This window comes from Staurois parvus, unplaced genomic scaffold (genome assembly GCF_062004578.1).
Source record: "Staurois parvus isolate SC_StPar_1 unplaced genomic scaffold, SC_StPar_1.0 ptg000368l, whole genome shotgun sequence".
Taxonomy (NCBI): Eukaryota; Metazoa; Chordata; class Amphibia; order Anura; family Ranidae; genus Staurois; species Staurois parvus.
In genome coordinates this window covers 484757-505589 of record NW_028318164.1, presented here as the reverse complement: position 1 = coordinate 505589, position 20833 = coordinate 484757, and the positions used below count along the sequence as shown (strand labels likewise).

Below are 20833 nucleotides of genomic sequence, written 5' to 3'. Positions count from 1 at the left end.
ATGACCTGTTCCCATCAGAGTGCCCCCTTACATGGACTATTCCCATCGGAGAGCCCCCTTACATGGACTGTTCCCATCGGAGAGCCCCCTTACATGGACTGTTCCCATCGGAGTGCCCCCTTACATGGACTGTTCCCATCGGAGTGCCCCCTTACATGGACTGTTCCCATCGGAGTGCCCCCTTACATGGACTGTTCCCATCAAAGTGCCCCCTTACATAGACTGTTCCCATCGGAGTGCCCCCTTACATGAACTGTTCCCATCGGAGTGCCCCCTAACATGCAGTGTTCTCATCGGAGTGCCCCCTTACATGCAGTGTTCCCATCGGAGTCACCCCTTACATGGACTGATCCCATCGGAATGCCCCCTTACATGGACTGATACCATCAGAGTGCTCCCTTACATGGACTGATCCCATCGGAGTGCCCCCTTACATGGACTATTCCCATCTGGGTGCCCCCTTACATGGACTGTTCCCATCAGAATGCCCCCTTACAAGGACTGTTCCCATCGGAGTGCCCCCTTACTTGGACTGTTCCCATCGGAGTGCCCCCTTACATGGACTGTTCCCATCGGAGTGCCCCCTTACATGGACTGTTACCATCGGAGAGCCCCCTTACATGCACTGTTCCCATCAGAGAGCCCCCTTACATGGAACGTTCCCATCGGAGTGCCCCCTTACATGGACTGTTCCCATCGGAGTGCCACCTTACATGGACTGTTCCCATCGGAGTGCCCCCTTACATGGACTGTTCCCATTGGAGTGCCCCCTTACATGCAGTGTTCTCATCGGAGTGCCCCCTTACATGGACTGTTCCCATCAAAGTGCCCCCTTACATGGACTGTTCCCATCGAGTGCCCCCTTACATGCAGTGTTCCCATCGGAGTGCCCCCTTACATGGACTGTTCCCATCGGAGTGCCCCCTTACATGAACTGTTCCCATCGGAGTGCCCCCTAACATGCAGTGTTCTCATCGGAGTGTCCCCTTACATGCAGTGTTCCCATCGGAGTGCCCCCTTACATGGACTGATCCCATCGGAGTGCCCCCTTACATGGACTGTTCCCATCGGAGTGCCCCCTTACATGAACTGATCCCATCGGAGTGCCCCCTTACATGGACTGATCCCATCGGAGTGCCCCCTTACATGGACTGTTCCCATCGGAGTGCCCCCTTACATGGACTGTTCCCATCGGAGTGCCCCCTTACATGGACTGTTCCCATCTGGGTGCCCTCTTACATGGACTGTTCCCATCGGAGTGCCCCCTTACATGGACTGTTCCCATCTGGGTGCCCCCTTACATGGACTGTTCCCATCGGAGTGCCCCCTTACAAAGACTGTTCCCATCGGAGTGCCCCCTTACATGGACTGTTCCCATCGGAGTGCCCCCTTACAAAGACTGTTCCCATCGGAGTGCCCCCTTACATGGACTGTTCCCATCGGAGTGCCCCCTTACAAAGACTGTTCCCATCGGAGTGCCCCCTTACATGCAGTGTTCCCATCGGAGTGCCCCCTTACATGGACTGATCCCATCGGAGTGCCCCCTTACATGGACTGATCCCATCGGAGTTCCCCCAAACATGTACTGTTCCCATCGGAGTGCCCCCTCACATGGACTGTTCCCATCGGAGTGCCCCCTCACATGGACTGATCCCATCGGAGTGCCCCCTCACATGGAATGTTCCCATCGGAGTGCCCCCTCACATGGACTGATCCCATCGGAGTGCCCCCTTTACATGGACTGTTCTCATTGGAGTGCCCCCTTACATGGACTGATCCCATCGGAGTGCCCCCTTACATGAAATGTTCCCATCGGAGTGCCCCCTAACATGCAGTGTTCTCATAGGAGTGCCCCCTTACATGCAGTGTTCCCATCGGAGTCACCCCTTACATGGACTGATCCCATCGGAATGCCCCCTTACATGGACTGATACCATCAGAGTGCTCCCTTACATGGACTGATCCCATCGGAGTGCCCCCTTACATGGACTATTCCCATCTGGGTGCCCCCTTACATGGACTGTTCCCATCAGAATGCCCCCTTACAAGGACTGTTCCCATCGGAGTGCCCCCTTACTTGGACTGTTCCCATCGGAGTGCCCCCTTACATGGACTGTTCCCATCGGAGTGCCCCCTTACATGGACTGTTCCCATCGGAGAGCCCCCTTACATGCACTGTTCCCATCGGAGAGCCCCCTTACATGGAACGTTCCCATCGGAGTGCCCCCTTACATGGACTGTTCCCATCGGAGTGCCTCCTTACATGGACTGTTCCCATTGGAGTGCCCCCTTACATGCAGTGTTCTCATCGGAGTGCCCCTTACATGGACTGTTCCCATCAAAGTGCCCCCTTACATGGACTGTTCCCATTGGAGTGCCCCCTTACATGCAGTGTTCCCATCGGAGTGCCCCCTTACATGGACTGTTCCCATCGGAGTGCCCCCTTACATGAACTGTTCCCATCGGAGTGCCCCCTAACATGCAGTGTTCTCATCGGAGTGTCCCCTTACATGCAGTGTTCCCATCGGAGTGCCCCCTTACATGGACTGTTCCCATCGGAGTGCCCCCTTACATGAACTGTTCCCATCGGAGTGCCCCCTAACATGCAGTGTTCTCATCGGAGTGTCCCCTTACATGCAGTGTTCCCATCGGAGTGCCCCCTTACATGGACTGATCCCATCGGAGTGCCCCCTTACATGGAACGTTCCCATCGGAGTGCCCCCTTACATGGACTGTTCCCATCGGAGTGCCCCCTTACATGGACTGTTCCCATTGGAGTGCCCCCTTACATGCAGTGTTCTCATCGGAGTGCCCCCTTACATGGACTGTTCCCATCAAAGTGCCCCCTTACATGGACTGTTCCCATCGGAGTGCCCCCTTACATGCAGTGTTCCCATCGGAGTGCCCCCTTACATGGACTGTTCCCATCGGAGTGCCCCCTTACATGAACTGTTCCCATCGGAGTGCCCCCTAACATGCAGTGTTCTCATCGGAGTGTCCCCTTACATGCAGTGTTCCCATCGGAGTGCCCCCTTACATGGACTGTTCCCATCGGAGTGCCCCCTTACATGAACTGTTCCCATCGGAGTGCCCCCTAACATGCAGTGTTCTCATCGGAGTGTCCCCTTACATGCAGTGTTCCCATCGGAGTGCCCCCTTACATGGACTGATCCCATCGGAGTGCCCCCTTACATGGACTGTTCCCATCGGAGTGCCCCCTTACATGGACTGTTCCCATCAAAGTGCCCCCTTACATGGACTGATCCCATTGGAGTGCCCCCTCACATGGACTGTCCCCATCGGAGTGCCCCCTCACATGGACTGATCCCATCGGAGTGCCCCCTTTACATGGACTGTTCTCATTGGAGTGCCCTATGCATGTATTGTTCTCATCGGAGTGTCCCTTTATGTCACCTGCTCCCCCCCCCCCCCCCCCAGTCTGTCCCAGAGATGATTGGACGGTCCTCTCCAGAGTGTCCTTGCTTTCTGAGCAGAGCTTCCTCACAGTCTAGACTCCTCCCCCTTTGGATACGTCCAAAGGGGGCGGTGCGGTACGATTAGCCAGGAGGCGGGGCTGAGGAGCGCGCGAGTAGGATCGTAGACTACTTAGGTTGCTAGGAGACCGGCGCTGTGCCTTCCAGGAGATGAGTCGAGGGGAGTGGCCTAGCAGCAAAATGGAGCTCCACTCTAGATAGGACATGTGGCCTGCACTCCATCTTTAGTTCAGGTCTCCTTTTTTTTTCTTTTTGTTTATTGAACTTTAATTCAATAAACAACCAACAATCGCAGCTCAATGAAGTGGATGTCACATATTTCCTGTGTAGATTTGTACAGAAACTGAGAAGTCTGGCTGCAGAATGGAACTCCATTTTGGAGGTCACGTTTCCTGTCAAGTGGAGCTCCACTCTGTAGCCTCTGAATATTTGTTAGTTCATTAAAGTTCATTAAAAAAGGGGCGGAGTGGAGGTCATGTGTTTCTTCTCAAATTCTGCAGCCAGCTTGTCTGAATAGAGCCCCGCCTCAGTCTAGACTCCTCCCTCCGATGATGCAGTAAGGAAGGGACGGAGCAACTTTGAGCAGCTAGGAGGCGGAGCTGAGGAGCGTGAAAAAGAAATGTATGTGATCTGTTCTGTAGTGTTTACATCGGTTGCTAGGAGACCGGCGCTGTGCTTGGAGCAGCTGCCTGCACGGTGCTGATGGTGATGGGATCAGTCCATGTAAGGGGGCACTCCGATGGGAACAGTCCATGTAAGGGGGCACTCCGATGGGATCAGTCCATGTAAGGGGCACTCCGATGGGATCAGTGCATGTAAAGGGGGCACTCCGATGGGAACAGTCCATGTAATGGGGCACTCCGATGGGATCAGTCCATGTAAGGGGCACTCCGATGGGAACAGTCCATGTAATGGGACACTCCGATGGGATCAGTCCATGTAAAGGGCACTCCGATGGGAACAGTGCATGTAAGGGGGCACTCCGATGGGATCAGTCCATGTAATGGGACACTCCGATGGGATCAGTGCATGTAAGGGGGCACTCCGATGGGAACAGTCCATGTAAGGGGGCACTCCCATGGGAACAGTCCATGTAATGGGACACTCCGATGGGAACAGTCCATGTAATGGGACACTCCGATGGGATCAGTGCATGTAAGGGGGCACTCCGATGGGATCAGTCCATGTAAGGGGGCACTCCGATGGGAACAGTCCATGTAAGGGGGCACTCCGATGGGAACAGTGCATGTAATGGGGCACTCCGATGGGAACAGTCCATGTAAGGGGGCACTCCGATGGGAACAGTCCATGTAATGGGGCACTCCGATGGGAACAGTCCATGTAATGGGACACTCCGATGGGATCAGTGCATGTAAGGGGGCACTCCGATGGGATCAGTGCATGTAATGGGGCACTCCGATGGGATCAGTGCATGTAAGGGGGCACTCCGATGGGAACAGTCCATGTAAGGGGGCACTCCGATGGGATCAGTGCATGTAAGGGGGCACTCCGATGGGAACAGTCCATGTAATGGGACACTCCGATGGGAACAGTCCATGTAATGGGACACTCCGATGGGATCAGTGCATGTAAAGGGGGCACTCCGATGGGAACAGTCCATGTAAAGGGGGCACTCCGATGGGAACAGTCCGTGTAAAGGGGCACTCCGATGGGATCAGTGCATGTAAGGGGGCACTCCGATGGGAACAGTCCATGTAAGGGGGGCACTCCGATGGGATCAGTGCATGTAAGGGGGCACTCCGATGGGAACAGTCCATGTAAGGGGGCACTCCGATGGGATCAGTGCATGTAAGGGGGCACTCCGATGGGAACAGTCCATGTAATGGGACACTCCGATGGGAACAGTCCATGTAATGGGACACTCCGATGGGATCAGTGCATGTAAAGGGGGCACTCCGATGGGAACAGTCCGTGTAAAGGGGGCACTCCGATGGGAACAGTCCGTGTAAAGGGGCACTCCGATGGGATCAGTGCATGTAAGGGGGCACTCCGATGGGAACAGTCCATGTAAGGGGGGCACTCCGATGGGATCAGTGCATGTAAGGGGGCACTCCGATGGGAACAGTCCATGTAAAGAGGCACTCCGATGGGATCAGTGCATGTAAGGGGGCACTCTGATGGGAACAGTTCATGTAAGGGGGCACTCCGATGGGATCAGTGCACGTAAGGGGGCACTCCGATGGGAGCAGTCCACGTAAGGGGACACTCCGATGGGAACAGTCCATGTAATGGGGCACTCCGATGGGATCAGTGCATGTGAGGGGACACTCCGATGGGAACAGTCCATGTAAAGGGGGCACTCCGATGGGAACAGTCCATGTAAAGGGACACTCCGATGGGAACAGTCCATGTAAAGGGGCACTCCGATGGGATCAGTGCATGTAAGGGGGCACTCCGATGGGAACAGTCCATGTAAGGGGGCACTCCGATGGGAACAGTCCATGTAAGGGGGCACTCCCATGGGAACAGTCCATGTAAAGTGGGCACTCTGATGGGATCAGTGCATGTAAGGGGGCACTCCGATGGGAACAGTCCATGTAAAGGGGGCACTCCGATGTGAACAGTCCATGTAAAGGGGCACTCCGATGGGAACAGTCAATGTAAAGGGGCACTCCGATGGGATCAGTGAATGTAAGGGGACACTCCGATGGGAACAGTCCATGTAGAAGGGCACTCCGATGGGAACAGTCCATGTAAAGGGGCACTCCGATGGGATCAATGCATGTAACGGGGCACTCCGATGGGAACTGTCCATGTAAAGGGGGCACTCCGATGGGAACAGTCCATGTAAGGGGGCACTCCCATGGGAACAGTCCATGTAAAGTGGGCACTCTGATGGGATCAGTGCATGTAAGGGGGCACTCCGATGGGAACAGTCCATGTAAAGGGGGCACTCCGATGTGAACAGTCCATGTAAAGGGGCACTCCGATGGGAACAGTCAATGTAAAGGGGCACTCCGATGGGATCAGTGAATGTAAGGGGACACTCCGATGGGAACAGTCCATGTAGAAGGGCACTCCGATGGGAACAGTCCATGTAAAGGGGCACTCCGATGGGATCAATGCATGTAACGGGGCACTCCGATGGGAACAGTCCATGTAAAGGGGGCACTCCGATGGGAACAGTCCATGTAAGGGGGCTCTCCGATGAGAACAGTCCATGCAAAGGAGCAAACCGATGGGAACAATGCATGTAATGGGGCACTCCGATGGGAACAGTGCATGTAAGGGGTAGGGGCGGCTTCATATCGGTCAATCAGATAACAAATGGCTGACGGTCCGGGCAGTCTGTGTTCTTTATCAGAGGGGTCTCCTCTATGCTGCAGATTCAAAGCAGGGAGCCGGCCTGTGCAGATTGCCAGTGACCTCTGACCCCCCAGGTCCCATTAAGGGAACCTGCCTACAATACAGCCACCATTACTAGGTGGTCCAGGATGTAATAGAAAGGTCAAATTGTGGAGGATTGTATGAGCACAGCACACATTGTCAGATCAGATTGGTGGAGATCGCTCTTCAATCATTTCTGACTTTCGCCCCACACCATGATGGTCACATGATTGCTTGGGTGGGCGCTAACGATGGCGGATCCTCATACAACTCACTGTTTATGTCTTACAGAGCCCCTCCCCCATACTGGGAATCTGATTGGACGTGAAGTACCGTCAGCCTCATAGTGGAAGAGCCGTGAGCCGCCAACATGGACACCAAATGCGTAAAGGTGGTGGAACGATGTCGGCAAGTGAAGGGCGAGGAGACGGACATGAAGTATCAGATGATGGGTGCAGTGAGCAGCAGGCGCTGTCAGTACTTCATCCAGAAGACAGGTAGGTGGGTGAGGATGGGAGCAAAGGGGTCCTCACTGGGGGAAGGAATGGTGTGTCACCCATATACAGAGAGGGCTCCCCATACCCATGTATGAGCTGGAAGTGGCAGGAGATCAGTGCTGGTAGTATCCATCACAGACAACACTGACCCATCCTTCCATCCACCACATACTGACCCATCCCTGCAATCCCCACATACTGACCCTTCCCTGCAATCCCCACATACTGACCCATCCCTGCAATCCCCACATACTGACCCATCCCTGCAATCCCCACATACTGACCCATCCCTGCAATCCCCACATACTGACCCATCCCTGCAATCCCCACATACTGACCCTTCCCTGCAATCCCTACATACTGACCCATCCCTGCAATCCCCACATACTGACCCATCCTCCCATCCACCACATACTGACCCATCCCTGCAGTCCCCACATACTGACCCATCCCTGCAGTCCCCACATACTGACCCATCACTGCAGTCCCCACATACTGACCCATCCCTGCTATCCCCACATACTGACCCATCCCTGCAATCCCCACATACTGACCCATCCCTGCAGTCCCCACATACTGACCCATCCCTGCAATCCCCACATACTGACCCATCCCTGCAATCTCCACATACTGACCCATCCCTGCAATCCCCACATACTGACCCATCCCTGCAGTCCCCACATACTGACCTATCCCTGCAGTCCCAGCATCGACCCTCCGCACAGTAGTGTAATTTACTTTTTTGCTGCCCTAGGCAAGACTAAAATTGAGCACCCACCATCTACATTTATCTCTCCCCTTGCTGTTTAAGATCCACCTCTTCAGTACAGGAGCCTGATGGAGGGCAGTGTGACATGGCAGGGGGGGGTCGTGGGACAGGAGGGGGTCAGCGTGATGGGGGGCAGCAGGACAGGAAGGGGGCAGCAGGAGAGGAGGGGGGCAGCAGGAAGGGGGAGTAGGCCATCGAGACAGGTAGGAGGGTAGCAGGACAAGAGGGAGGCATCATGACAGGGGGAGGGCAGCATGATGGGGGGTAGCATGATGGGTGGGGAGACAGGTGGGGGCAGAGGGACAGGAGAAGTGCAGTGGGACAGGAGGAGGAGCACAGAGGGACAGGTGGGGGGCATGGGACAGGATCGGGGCAGTGAGACAGGAGGAGCGCAGAGGGACAGGTGGGGGGCAGCGTGACGGGGGGCATGGGACAGGATCGGGACAGGAGGAGGAGTGCAGAGGGACAGGAGGAGCGCAGAAGGACAGGTGAGGGGTAGTGGGACAGGAGGAGCTCAAAAGGAGAGGTGGGGGCCAGCGTGATACGGGGCATGGAACAGGATCGGGGCAGCGGGACAGGAGGAGCGCAGAGGGACAGGTGAGTGGCAGTGGGACAGGAGGAGCACAGAGGGACAGGTGAGGGGCAGCATGACGGGGCATGGGACAGGATCGGGGCAGCGCGACAGGAGGAGCGCAGAGGGACAGGTGAGGGGCAGTGGGAAAGGAGGAGCGCAGAGGGAAAGGTGAGTGGCAGTGGGACAAGAGGAGCTCAGAGGGACAGGTGGGGGGCAGCGTGACAGGGGGAATGGGACAGGATCGGGGCAGCGGGACAGGAGGAGTGCAGAGGGACAGGTGGGGGGCAGCGTGACAGGAGGCATGGGACAGCATCGGGGCAGTGGGACAGGAGGAGCGCAGAGGGACAGGTGAGGGGTAGTGGGACAGGAGGAGCACAGAGGGACAGGTGAGGGGCAGTGGGGACAGATGGGGAGTAGTGGGACAATGTGGGGGGACAGGAGGGGGGAAGTGGAACAGGTGTGGGAAAGGGTGACAGGAGGGGGCAGCGTGACCGGGGGCAGTGTGACGGAGAGGGGGCAGTGGTACGGGGGAGGGAAGTGGGACATGTGGGGGGCTGTGTGTCGGAGGGACAGGGGTGGGGAAGCACCAGTCCTCCAAGCTCTTACCTGTCCAGCAGGGGCTCCTCCAGACAGTGTCAGGATCACTCCAGGAGGGACGCTTGTGTCCCATATCCCTCAGGATCTCCGGCGGCGGCTGCAAAAGAGCGGGGGGCTCCTACACCCTGACCTCGTTCTTTTCTTTTTCCTCCTCCGCTGGCACCTTCTAGCCATCCTGCACGTCCCAGCGCACACTGACAGTGGGCCCCGCCCTCACGCGCTCCGAGCGCACACCAGGGATCCGCCCACCACTCTTCTCTCCTCTGCAGCCAGTCCCTTAGCCCGGGTGACCCTCCTTGTGTGTCGGCTTGGCTGTACACTCATCCATGGCAGCACTGTTGTTGACACACACAGTGTCCTTTCTGCCTGGGGGGCGTGCCGCCCCCTGTAAACTGCCACCCTAGACAAACGCCTTGTTTGCCTCATGGCAGATACACCCCTGCCTCCTCACTACCCCCCAACACTAACACAGTCCCATCCCTGCAACCAAAATCAGAACATTAACCCTCCTGGAGCCTTTGCCAGGAAATTCCCTCGTAGACATTCCTCACCAGAACACGTAACCTGTATGCATAGCCAAAACTTTTTTTTCTGTTCTTGGTTAAGTGGGAAGGATCGGCGCCCCTGTTGTGTTTTATTGGTTTTTTTTCGCACTGGGGAGAGTCTCTATTTTTCTTGATGGCTGTTGTCACTGAAGCAGAACATTATGAGAAATGTAAAATTGTAAAAGCTGTTCCCAGAAAAGGAATAGAGAAGTCCTCCAATGCAGACATTTGTTCTACTCTATCCAAAAGTGAAAACGATTTGGCTATAGATACAGTTAACTCCATTTAATCCCTCATTATATGTCACTTACTGTTACCAGGACATAGAAGGTGAATCTCCCCAGGGGGAACACAGATCGCAATAACAATTTCATAGGGAATCTAACCCATGACTTGCTTCCATTGTGAGGATCTTTTAAGAGATCAATAGGAAGGATTTTCCCAACAAAGCTTGAATGATGATCCACCAGGCCAGAGAAAACCTGGTGTTTGGTGACAGGTGCATCAGTTTGTCCCGAGATTGAACCGATTTGTCCCAGGATGAACTAACAAAAGAAAAGAGAAATCATTTTCCTAATGACACCAGTGTAATGGAAATTATTTTTGACTCCAATTTAAGGCTCGTTCACACTTGACTGTTTTACCAATGCTTGCCAAATGCCCCTATAGCGTTTGGCATGTGTTGGTCCGGCGTTTGCGGAGCGTTTTTTAACGCTTGGAAAATGCCGCATGCGCGGTTTAGCGGAGGTTGCTAGGTGTTTTCCGAGCATTAAAAATGCCCCACAAACGCCTATAATGAAGTTTGAATGGTATTACCGCTCCGCAAACACCCCGCAACCCCACCGCAAACGCCAGTCGCGCGTTTGCGGAGCGGCACCATAGACTAGAATAGGAGGCTTCAACGCCTCCTGACTCGACCAGAGGTGTCCGTTTTGCCTCGATGCTAATGCTCCCGTTAGAACAGCACCATGTGCTGCAATGTGCAGAATTGTCCGAGGCGTTTGGGAAGCGGTAAAAACGCTTCCCAAACGCCTCTCTTCCGCCTGCACACAACGCTAGTGTGAACGTAGCCTTACTGGTAATTTTTCCACTGACATCCACGTATGTGAAAAATATTACCAAAGGGATGCTCACATAAGGGGAATTATTTTCCCACTGACACCAATGTAATTATTTTTTTTTTTTGCACACTGTCACTGGTATGTTGGTGGGGAATAGTTTTCCCATTGACACCAGTATAAAGGGCATTATTTTACAATCTTTACCAATTTAAAGTAGCAGTAAACTTGTTATATACACGCACGCACACGCACACACACGTGTTAAAGGGAGTTCTTCATTGCTGCGCTGTCAGTGTGTGGTGATTTCATGTGGTCTTCCTTCCAATGTGAGGTTTCCCATCCACGCCAAATAAACCCCTTCCCACCGTCTGTACACTTATGTAGCAACACACTGACACCAGTGAAACAGGAATTATTTTCCCATCTACAGCAACTTGAGAGCATTATATTCCCAGTGACATCGATGTAAGTCAAATGTACAAGCAGGCATTATATTTTAACTGACATCAATGTATGAGGAATTATTTTCCCACTGACATCAATGTTAGGCACATTGGGGAGATCCAGATTGCCTTTAAATCATCTGCACATAATTAAGGAAAGCCTTGCTCGTAAAGTTCCAAAACATGCAACAGACTTGGGTAGTTCCTATTTTGGGAATTTTCAAATGTAAGAATTACTGACAGTTTGTAGATAACGTAACAGGAGGTAATTAAAACCACCTCCAATTTGGTGTACAGAGACAGGCCAGACCATGTTTGCGCTGCAAAGCTGTTGTGGATGTTACGCTTCCTCCTTAGGGCTTGCTGGTTGCTAGAATGCTGGAGGCTGCTGCTATCCTAGCAACCAAGGATGCATCTCTGGCTCCATTCAGCTGACAACCAGGAGATTCTCCAGGTGACAGCTGATTGTAAATGAAGGGGCTAAGAATGCCGGCTGATGTAATAAACTAAATATGGCACTTTTTGAACAATGACATCAGTCAGCATCCCCAGCACCCCAACCCTTTGTTTACATTCAATTGTAGGCTGGGGAACATTCCAATCATCAGCTGAATGGGGCGAGGGATGCGTAATTATTTGCTAAGGCACTGCCTACTGCACGCCTAACAGCATCTTACCAACCAATGGCACTGTGCGGCTCAGGAGCTCAGTATGGACTGAGGACAGGGTGTCCACAGTTTGTACACTGTGGCCTCATTGCTGCACGCCTCACCATGCCTCTATGTGACACATTGTTGTGCCTGTTTCTTACGTTTACAAAAATGGCAACTGCCCCATTTTATAGCTAGTTTTAGAGGATAAGTTCACCTTTAAAAAAATAAATAAATAAATAATACATGCACATCTTTTTGTAGGTAAGAAAATGTGCATTTATTAGAAAGCATCGCTCCTGCAATCAGCAGATCGCAGGTGCTATGCAGGACTTCTGCAGACTTGTCAGTGTATGTGTGCTTTTACTCCGTACGGGCAAGGAGATACACACTGACGGGAAGAGACAATGAACTATCACAGTGCTCAACAGTGCTGTGGTAATTCACTGAGGACTACAAGCCGAGAGTGTAGTTTCCCATTCACAGAATTCTGTGACTGAATGACACTGCCGGGCGGGCGAGCAATAGGTATCCCGTGCCTATTATGTGGTATAGGTATCCTAATTAAGGAAGCTGCTTACACCAAAAAACGTGTATCTCCTCTCAACTGAAGGATCAACAGTTATTAAAGCTAAAATCAGTGCTACCCATAAATCAGCATAATTAACAATGTGTCTCATTAATAAAATCATACAAGTTAGGCCTCGTTCACACTATACGTGCAGAAAAACTGATGGAAAAGATTTCACTCGCAGAGCACAAATTTACATCTGTTTTCATACGCATATCAGTGAGTTTTATACAGGGAATAGGGCACATTGAGAACTATTGTTTTCTTTGTACCCTTGCAGAACGTATGCAGAAAAACTCAGAAAGGTATACAGAAAAAAATGGCACGAACAAGGCCTTAGGTTCTATGACTATTCGTAACAATGTAACATGACAATATAAATACATGCAATAAAGGAAAAAAATAAATTAAGATTAAAATGATAAAAAAACTTAAAAAAATATATATTAATAATATATTTTTTAATTATTATTTTTATTTTCATTTTTAGTAATTTTTTTCTATTTTTTTATTGCATTTATTCACATTGTTGCATTACAGTTTTACAAATAGTCACAGAACTTTATTGTTGCATGATTTTATAAATGAGACACATTGTTAATTATGTTCATTTATGGGTGGTGCTGCACTTGCTTAATTTTGGGGATTTGCTGTTTTTGCCGCTCTTCGTCAGACCCCTGGTCACACTTTTTTCTGATCTGCCTATATGAAATCTTAGGAGTCTTTTAGTTGAATCCCATGGTCAAAAATGAAACTGCCCAGAGACAATACATTCTTTCTCCAGTTTTGACATTTGTAACCAAAAGATGACAAGCCTGCCCACCACGACAAGGTAGACTCTTTCAGGGCAGGACCTACACTAAACTACACTACGCTAACCTACTCCATGCTAGTCATCGTATTTTTACTGTTAGATGCCTGATTGTAATAAGCCTCATCCTAGAACCTTCCATCTTCCTCTCCAGACTTGTTTACTAAGATCTACATAAGAACAACCCTTTTCATTCACAAAACAGAGAACAGATTTGAAATGGTTGTTGCTGTTATCTTATGGTGGGTGATGCAGTGGTCAGCAATGATCACCTGTAATGTCCCGACACATTTCCCTTCTTTAATCAATGCAGAGCTCTCTTCCACATAGATGCCTTCAGTCTGAAAGGTCTAAAGCGATTTAATTGTCGTGAAGTTTGTTCACAGAGAACTGCCTTTGTCGCCCTCCTCATCCTACCAGTCCTCAGTTTTACTGACATAGACAAATGCTCACAATAGTGTGTTACAATAAATAATTGGATGTTAAATAAATAAATTAGGTTTTTTTTAGAATTACAATTCCAAAACATCTAAATAGAGCCCATGGCAGCAACAGGGGGAATGACAACCCTCAGGGTACTGTGGTCACCCCCTGAAGGAGGACACCCCACCCATATTCCACCTATCAGGCCATGCACAACACCCCAGTTATCCCACCAGACCACACCCAACTGGGAGGAGGTGCAATCAATCCTGAACTTCGTGAACCCAACAGGAAGGCCGAGACTTCCTCAGAGCTATGAGCCACCAACATTCCTGTCCTGCCACAGTTTCAGAGCTTCCCCGAGAGGTAGCCTCACTCCATTCCTTCAGGCACAGAGTGTCTACACTCCGCCTAAAAAAAAACCTGTGCTAATACACTATTATGAGCATTATTTATTAATTATATTAATAAAAGGTAATTTTATTTTGGTTTATTCACATATATTATGGATTGGCAATATGAGATTATTAGTATACAGTATTTGATTAAGGGTTTTGTATATTAAAATATTTTTTATATACATGTACTTATTTTTTATATACATATAATTCTGTATACTAATTTTTATATTAATTGCATCAGGTTGGTATCACCCGTTTTTTTTGAGGATTAGGGGGTGAGTTTTTTTATTTTTTATCTAGTGTATTTTTATCAAATTTATAATTATTTAGATTATTAAAGGTTTTTTGAGGCTGTCCAATTTATACTGTCCAATAATGATGTTGGGAGCCATTAAGGGATATATACTATATAGTGCCATTAAGAAGTACTGCCCTGTGATCTATAGGGTCTGTGGAAAACAGGCTTCTTTTCACTGCGAGTCCGACGGTAGGGTTGCCTAGTTACCATTCGGACTACACTAGTATGGCAGTGGTTGTGCCGCCCAGCGGTCTGATTGGCAGACCTTCAGCCTATAAAATGGAGTACTGTCTACCAATAACGCAGTCCTGAAAAAGTCAATCGCATTCCTGTTCAAAATGCATGCTATTCTTTGCGGTGCAATTTGCGTCCATACATTTTGTATGGACGCCAATGGCATAGCAAAGTATCGGTAATTGGTAACGGCGAGTACTTGAGCGACAGTATCGATATCACACTTGCATCCCTAGTTAGGATATGACAGTGTTGTATCTGATGAATGTTAGACAATGTGGCCAGTAGATTAGATCCATCAGCATTTAGAGCCCGGAATTCAAATGTTGGAATTGTGTCCCTGGTGGTGGGTGTTTATTGGCTAGAATAGTTTTCTCACACCTTTATTTATAATGCTGACATTTTGACATTTGCTGTGTACAATGGTTGCACCATCTAAATCATTTTATGATCGTTATTTCTAGGTTCTGGGTTGCTTGCAAGATTCCAGACTGGACATCGAGTGGATGAGATATTTTCACAATCTACCTGACTCACTTACCTCACTCCTGATGCTGCTGACAACCGCCAATAATCCAGACGGTACGGCTTTATTCTTTCATGCACAAATCTGAGACCGCAGAACTGAAAGCAAATGCTGCACAAAAAATAGATGACTGGAGTGTTAACTAGTGGATGTGTATTTCTTATTTCTGAAAGATAAAGATCTCATGTAGGGCCAGTTCACACCACAAAACGCACTCTGGATGCATTCCGGATACGTTTTTGCTTACAGTTCACACCACACTCTGTTGCGGTGCAGTTTTAATGCAGTTTGCCATGTTCCAGTATGGTTCTGTTTAGAACAAAATGCAGCATTTTCTCTTTTTTTCCTGCACCAGAAGCTGAAATAGGCTGTGGGATTTGCAGTGTGCATAGAACAGTGCGTATGATCACAACTAGTGCGCATGCTTGTTTCAAAGAAACAGGTGAGGAGGAAAAGCATAGGTGTGGGAGCTCATGAAGGATTGGGGAAAACCTCCTGCGCTCAATCCTACTAAACTAATAATAAGCTGCTACACCTGCACCTTATTACCGAAAGTGAAAAACCAAAATATAACAAACAATAAGTGTAGCGCTCTGGTGAAAACTAACTAAATCTCAACATAAACAACATGTGACATAATGGTGGAACAAACCGTGAATCTTAATGAGAATGAATGCTAAAACAGTGCAACATCACACGATATTGTGCATATGGTGGACATGACTAATATTAAGCCCCCTAATACAGGGATATACCCTATAAAACAAGTGCTCTGTGTCAACACACTTTATTCATACCATAAATAAACCGCTGAAATCAGAAAAAATATATATATATATACAGCAAGTGAATATAAATGAACACATCACTGAAAGTAATATCTCATAAACAAAACGTGCCACCAGTGTTCACAACAATAAATGCAATCATGCAGGTGAATCTTGTACGTTTGTAGGCTCTGGTGATGACTCCACACACAGCTAGATTGGCTCATCACCTCCTTGCTGCAACCCTAAAAGGGCCTAAATGCCTTATGGATCACTCCTGGATCCCCCTTGGGTTAAAGCGTATCCTCTAGGAATATCCTAAATGGCTGTTATTCAGAAAAATCATCTCCCACATGGTCCACAAAGAGAAAAGCCTCCATAGTGTTTTATCATTTATTAACACAGTAATTAAAATAATATACACAGGACACTCACATGATACATCTTCTTGTATACAGCATTTTGAACCTGATGTATGGGTGTACTTGCATGGGTTCTTTAGGGAGTCCAAAGATGGCGTCCGTGCCAAAAATGACGTCACCTATGCCTTGCATCACCTCTCACGTGACTTCCTCAGGGACCCTGACACCATTATGTCACATGTTGTTTATGTTGAGATTCAGTTAGTTTTCACCAGAGCGCTACACTTATTGATTGTTATAGCTCATGAAGGATGTTACAAGGAAGCAGAAAAACACAGTAAGAAATGATTTTATGAAAAATAGATTATTACATTAACTAGCTGATGTGTATTGGATTTTTTTCTGAATAAGGATATTGTTTAGTGTCACAAAAAAAATCTGGCCTCCTCCTTCCCCTTATAGCCAGCCAATCCTCTCCTTTTTTGTTAGATGTTAAAGAAGTGACACTAAACTTTGGTTTAAAAAATGTGTTGTTAACCCAAAAAGTAGTTTTTACTGCTTCAAATCCCAATTTTTTTTTTTTTTGTGAGTGGGCTGTGCAGTGTATGTAGAGCAGTGTACATGGCCATAACTTATATTCACTGCTCTTTCCAAATAAACAGAAGTGAGGGGGATAGGAGACATTTGGGAGTCAATGGCGGATATCACAATGATACACAGTAAGACACAATTTCTTGAAAAATAATTGTTTTTTTTTTTTTTGTTAAATCAAGATATCATTTAGTTTCAGAAAAAAAAATATCTGGCCTCCTCCCCTAATAGCCAGGCTATCACGTTCTTTTCTTGCAAGATGTTAAAGTGACACTCCAGTGTGCATAGAACAGGCGTATGATCACAACTAGTGTGCTCATTTCAAACAAACAAGTGGGGGGAAAGCATAGGTGTGGGAGCTCATGAAGGATGTTACAAGGATGCAGAAAGACACAGTAATAAATTGTTTAATGAAAAATAGTTTATTACAGGGCCATTAATTAGTGGATGTGTACAATTATAAACAACAAATTCTCACACAGTCACAAATGCTACTAAAAATATTCCCTTCTTGTGTCAAATACAAAACTATATATCAGAAAGCAGCTCACACTAACACATACTCATGATGTGCGTGGATTCTAATACATAAAACACGCAGTGCCGCGCTCTCTTTTAGTATGTGAGAGCAAACAAATTATGTTATAAAACACTGAACATATGTGAAAAAAGTCTCTAAGTATAAAGTTTTTCTTCAACTTGAAACAAACTTCACAATTTCATATCTTCATGCAATATAAATCCTCCACCACAAATTCCAGATGTGCCCTCACCAGGGGTTTTTGACCTCACATATAGTTTGTTCAAAAAACGCTTGTGTTCCTTGAGGTGGACATAAATGGTCAGATGTATCCTGAAAAAGGTATCTTCCTCCAAAGATTAAAGGGATCGGTGATCTTTCCTCTTCCATTTAGCATACATGTCAAAAAACGAGTAAAACACAATAGTGCGTTATCCTTTAAAACACATTACTTTACTAAAAGCATAAAAAGTGGCCAGTCACATGGTACAGGTGCTAGATCGCACCAGATATATGCGCAATTAAAACCTGTAATACTCTTGTATGAGCAATCAAAGGAAACTCCACTCCTGAAATGTAACAATGTGGTTGTAACGATGAAGTGGGGGGCTTGGTGACGTCATGAAGCTCGCTGTTCATCGTTACAACCACATTGTTACATTTGAGGAGTGGAGTTTCCTTTGATTGCTCATACAAGAGTATTACAGGTTTTAATTGCGCATATATCTGGTGTGATCTAGTACCTGTATTATGTGACTGGCCACTTTTTATGCTTTTAGTAAAGTAATGTGTTTTAAAGGATAACGCACTATTGTGTTTTACTCGTTTTTTTATCATGTATGCTGAATGGAGGAGGAAAGATTAAAGGGATCGGTGATCTTTGGAGGAAGATTCCATTTTCAGGATACATCTGACCATTTATGTCCACCTCGAGGGACACATGCGTTTTTTGACCAAACTATATGTGAGATCAAAAACCCTGTTGAGGGCACATCTGGCGTTTGTGGTGGAGGATTGATATTGCATGAAGATATGAAATTGTGAAGTTTGTTTCAAGTTGAAGAAAAACATTATACTTGGAGACTTTTATTCACATATGTTCACTGTATTATAACATAATTTGTTTGCTATCACATACTAAAAGCGCGGCACTGTGTGTTTTATGAACTAGAGGATGTGTATTGGATTTTTTCTGAATGATAAGGATATTGTTTAGTGTCACGAAAAAATCCGGCCTCCTCCTTCCCCTTACAGCCGACCAATCCTCTCCTTTTTAGTAAGATGTTAAAGAAGTGACACTAAACTCTGGTTTAAAAAATATATCCAATTCAAATATGTGTTTTTTAAGCCAAAAAAAAGTCATTGGTGCTCTCAGACCCTCCAAATCTCCATTTTTACTTTTTTTAATTTGTGATCCAACTTCCTGATATGGGCCCTGGGCGATGGGTGATGGGGCGTGCAGTGTGTATAGAGCAGTGTACATGGCTACAACTAATATTCACTGCTGTTTTCAAACAAAGAGAAGTGGGGAAAAGGAGAGGTTTGGGAGTTAATGTAGGATGTCACAAGGAGTTTTATTTTCAAAAAGAAGTTGGAGGGAAGGTGTGGAATCTCATGGAGGATGTTACAAAGAAGTAGAAAAACACAGTAAGAAATTATTTCCAGAAAAATAGATTACAGGAACAGTAACTAGCGGATGTGTTTGGGTTTTTTTTCTGAATAATAGGGATATTGTTTAGTGTCACAAAAATAAAAAAATCTGGCCTCCTCCACCCCTATAGCCAGCCAATCCTCTCCTTTTTTGTAAGATGTTAACGTTAAGATGTTTTAAAAATGTATACAATAACCCAAAAAAGTGACTTTTTCTGATCCAGATCTCCATTTTTTGTAATCTAACTGCCAGCTGTGGGTGACAGGTGGTGGGTTTTGCAGTTTGTATACATAAAATATAATATTATATATAACATTTTCTTTTTTAAACAGAAATGAGAAGAAAAGGAGAGGTTCAAGGGTTAAAGAGGATGTTACATGAAGTCAGAAACACACCATAATATCTTACATTAACTTACCACTATTTTATCTATGTTAAAAACTAAAATCTATTTTTTTTTTTTTTTGTATTTTTTTTTTTTTTTTTTTGTAATTTTTTTTTTTTCCAAACAAAGTGAGAAGAAAAGGACAGATTCAGGAGACAGGGAAGATGTCAGAATCAGAAACACACAGTATAGAGAGAGCTATGGCTAAAAAATGGACTTTTTTTCCCCTTTAAGCCAGTAATTAGGGGGAGGTAAGAGAGATGGGCTGTAAACATAAAAAACCCATAATTGCCTGATGTTACTTACCTCATTCGGCCCTTACCTGATGTTACTTACCTCATTCGGCCCTGGGTCTTTTGGCTCCTTGAGGCTTGCTGTACGCTGCCTTTCTTTTGGGCTCTTTGGCATTCAGGGCATCCAGGAGACCTTCAGCTACCAGCTCTTTGTATTTAGCCCCTTTGCTTGCTCGGGAAGAGCATCGCTGGGTGCTGGTTGTAGGCTCCTGGGATGCCAAGCTGGTGGTGATGTCCCTCCTCTTCACCTTGAGGGCCTTTCCATCTTCAGCCCTCTTCCCAGATGTCTTTGGGAACCTCACTGGATAGTGGAAGATGGGAGCCATGGTGCAGGTAGTAGCCATGTCCAGAAGCTGTCCCAGGGCCTCAGTCTTCTCAGGCTTTCCTCCCTGCAGGTAAGTGACAGCGGCCATGATGTCCTCCTCTCTGTCCTTCCCGGTGCAGTCCGAGGATGCGAATCCCAGAAGCAGAAGAGGGTCCGCTGATCCCCAGTCGAAGTCTTTGGCCATCATAAAAGCAGAAACGCTGAAAACTTGCTGAAATCCACAGAAATCCACAGAAATCCTGGAGCTACAGGTGTCTGTGTCCTCAGCAGTACAGCTATCAGCAGCGATCAACTGTCACTTTTGGTGTGAGGTTGTTTACTCAAATCCCCCCCCCCCTCCCCCCCCCCTCCTCAACCGACCTGATGCTTAGAAATTCACCTGTTAGCCCATTTGTTTAACACATAAACCTTATTTTACCCCAAATACTACCAGAAATATTGTTCTATAGACACACACATTAATATTACCATACATTTAGACTGGGTGTGTTTAACCCTTTTTCTGCCAGAGACGTTTTTAGGGTTTTTTTTACACATATTTTAAAAATGAATTTAAGGTGATTGCTGAAGATTACAGAAAACCCCCAAACATGATATATTTTCTTGCAGCAGAGACCCTGGCAATTCAAATATCAAAAATTATATCAAAAATTAGACAATTTATGTCACATAATATGTGTGCAATGGTTTTTCAAGC

The 20833-nt window shown here is 47.5% G+C and overlaps 1 long non-coding RNA gene across 2 annotated transcripts in view; it reads left to right on the top strand.

The window, feature by feature from the left end:
- Positions 1 to 4062: 4062 nt before the first annotated feature.
- LOC149456226 (uncharacterized) overlaps positions 4063 to 20833 on the top strand; it is a 42476-nt gene continuing 25705 nt past the window's right edge. The window contains exons 1-3 of one of the 2 annotated variants that reach the window (XR_016313935.1): positions 4066 to 4115; positions 7134 to 7339; positions 15181 to 15298. This is a non-coding gene — a long non-coding RNA (uncharacterized LOC149456226). Of the gene's footprint in view, positions 4116 to 7133; positions 7340 to 15180; positions 15299 to 20833 lie in introns of both variants that reach the window. The other variant, XR_016313936.1, reaches the window with a different exon arrangement.